Here is a 3,710-nt window from a genome sequence, read left to right on the forward strand (position 1 = left end):
AATCTCATAAATGTGTTCATATCCGAACGCCTTTATCTATTCAAACATGAAGTAGAAAACGATTCTATTATAAGAATTTCTTAGTGTTTGAAGATACATTGAATTTCTAGAATGTATGTGAATATGTATAATAGAATATATACTTAACAGATATTTCTACTGCGTTATTATATCAAGTAAAATTTCAAATATTTTTGAAGTAGTAAGAATTCTTTCGAAATAATTTATTAAAAATTCTACAAATTTACATTTTCACATACTTTGTCATTGGTATTTTATATTTCGTATTTAAATTATTATTTCATATACTAAAATGTATTTTCGATAATCTTAGTTATTTCAGATACCAAATACTTTTAAATTTCCTGAATATTTGGAACACAAAAGTATTCTCAATGTCGTTATTTGCTCGAAATTCTAATATTTATCTTACTCTTTTGAATAACAAAACGATCGTTAGTACGCGGGATTAACTTCAATACAATTTGTATCGATAAAATAAAAATAAAAATTAAATTTAAACACAATTAACTAATAGACAGACTCTAAAAAAAAGGCTCTTAGTATAAAATAAATCGACACTTTATTTCTTTAAATATTACAAGACAATTAGTTATTACTAGACAATATTTGTAGGTATTTTCTCTTTGTTCTACTTGTGTTATTAGAAACAATTATTTCTTTGTTGATTATAAAATGCGTTTACGAGCGAACCATCGAAAATTATTACTACTGTATGCTATTAAAATATGTATCCTTCCGCACTAGTAACAGTACAAATGGCGTGTTTTAGCATTTTATAAATAATAACAAATGTGCATTAAAAGAATATCAATAAATATTCTTAAATCAGTATTTAAAAAACCGTTTCGTTTTTAAATGTGAGATTTTCTGAACTTTTTGTAGAACATCGCTTCTTCTAAACAATTCCAGTTAATTGAATGACAGCAGAGAATACAGAATACAATCCACTGACAACCTAAAAATAATTTAAAGAACAGTATAGTAAATATTACAAAGTTCCTATTTGTGGTATTTCTCATTTAAGATTTTACGTTTTTAGTTATTATGTTAAATATTAGACCGTTATATATGATTTTATATTAATATACAAATGTATATCATTGTATTATTCGATAGTGTATATAAATAATTAATACATAGCCTACATATTTAACTTCATCAAAAAATTTGTTTTAACATTGAAAAATCCCCACAATGATAATCCAAAAGGACTTTTTCCAAATCCTTTTATAAAACGAATGATCTGAAATGATTTAATTATTAATGTAATTATATAAAAATTATCGTAAATTAAAAAAAAGAACATACTTTGAATCTATATTCATGCATCAATGATCAGGTATTTTTTCCAATGCTGATATAATTGTCGCCGATGTAAAACACATTATTATATTAACTACACAATAGACAGCTTTTTCATTAATTAAATAATTTTCATTTTGTGGTTTTTATTCATATAAACAATACTTACGGATTATAAAAAAATTTGATAATGCCATTGCAAGAATTAATGTTACAAGTAATAAAATTATCCTAATTACAGCAAGCACTATACGAATGATCATATCAATGATCACGAAAAATACAATGTATGTACAGAAACAAGTTTCGTAGACATAAAAAACGTAAGAGAAAAAAAAAACTTTCTATTTTTCGTTCATTTCTTCCAAAATCTCCCAAACTTTTTAAAGTTTTCCCTTAGTTCTTCTATGAGATCTCAATAAGAAAAATGTTTATTAACTTTTTCTTTATCAGTGAGAAAATAATTACAAAAAATAGAAGTACACAAAATAAGTGTGACAAAGCATTAACTATCCAAAGCTCGAATACGCAGATGCAGAAAAAAGATATCGTATTACGATATTGTTCCCGATCTAAGTTCAAATTTAACCGAGAAAGAATGTTAATGTGTACCGACAAAAAAGAATGTAAAATAAAAGCAGAAATAATAGGAAAAATAATGTTCATGTTTTTCAATGAATTCTTCTTCTTCTTAAAAATCTCTCATCAAGTAATGAAGATTAAAGAAAAGGAACTTTGGTGGTTGAATACTGAGGTAGAAGCCGCAGTTAAAAAAAAGAAACAGGCAAAGAAAAGGTAAGATTTGATGGGAAAACCTGAAAATATAGAAACTTGCCATTTGGATAATAAAACGACTAAAAAGGCGATGGCTGTTGCGAAATCAAAAGCTTTAGAAAAGGCTTATAAAGATTTCAAAAGGATGGGCAATGAAAAACGGTTGATGAGATTTGCAAATACAAGAGATGAAACATCAAAAGATTCTACCTGTATTAAACTGACTAAAGATGATAAAGGAGTGGTATTACAAGATTATGAAAGAGTCAAGGAATGATGGGAAGAATATTTTAGGAAATTAGAAAAATGAAGATGTAGAAAGCAGTAGGCACTGAGCGGATTCTGGTTGAGGCTTGGAAAAGTTTGGACAATAAGAGCATTTGGGTAAGAAATGGAAGACACGTGTTAGAGAAGGAAACGACGACCGTATATAAACATGGAAAAAGGCGACGATAAAGAAAGAAAGATACGAATGAAAAATCTTGACATAAATGCAATCAACTTATGAGAATTGCAACGTTTTCAAAATGTAATTTACCATTCTAAGACATTGCCGGTAATTTCCATGTTGTTGTCATTATGGTTCGACAGTAAGCAGACAAAATGCATTCATATTTAAAAAATTCTTGCCTGTATTAATAATTTTCAATTTATATATTTAACTAGTAGCATTGATTAAGAGTTATTATACTCACAACGAATTTAATTAACACTTTCTAAAGTGTATTTCAGCCTTTATGGCCATATTTAACTGGACCCATTAGTTGTCAAGTCGTACTGTTCTCTGAACACTGAAAGTTTGGTCGTGAGTTCGCGCCTTGCCGGGACGGGCTGGCCACGTTTTATAGATTTTCTCCACGTCTATAACACCTAAACACGGGCAAGGTACTCTTAAAAACAACTCCCTGAAGGCATCCCCTAAGCAGATTGCCCAAGTGTAGCAAGTTAATAAGTTGCTGTAAGTTAATAAACAAATAAAGAATTACATTACAATTTCATCAAAATCGAGCTTATGATGATCATCGCTAACATTACTTTTTTACTTTATATGTACTGTACATTCATCATGACCAATGATGTAAGAGCTCTATAATATTAAATTTTGGTCGATAAAAGTCGAGGGGGTAGGAAACTAATAAGGTCAGACTTAAAAACGATTTTACTGGTTATTCACAATTTCTGTTGAAACCCACTCTTACCCTTAAAAGTAACTTTGTTATTTTATTGTATGATAATTAGAAATATAAAACTTTATTTAGCAAATTATCATAAAAGATGGCGCCACCAAAATGTTTTCGAAAAAGTTAATCAACTCGTTGCTGAAGTTTTTAAAATTGGGTATATATAATATAATTATAGCATAAGCTCAGTTATTGATAGTTTTATTTAATAAAAATAAATTTATGGTCAGTGAGTTTACCTTTATATTTAATAAAGGATCTGATGTAAATGAATGTTAGTAAATACAGTAGATCCCCCTATAAAACCGTTTCCTATAGTTATAATTCCTATAAAAATTGTGGTAGTATCCGTAAACAACGGTAAAAATAACTCCTATAATACGTAAAACGTCATTGGGCAGCCGAACTACTTTCCCGCCGTCCGTAGCG

Source organism: Centruroides sculpturatus, unplaced genomic scaffold, assembly GCF_000671375.1.
Source record: "Centruroides sculpturatus isolate CEXI.00-Female unplaced genomic scaffold, Cexi_2.0 scaffold1153, whole genome shotgun sequence".
NCBI lineage: Eukaryota > Metazoa > Arthropoda > Arachnida > Scorpiones > Buthidae > Centruroides > Centruroides sculpturatus.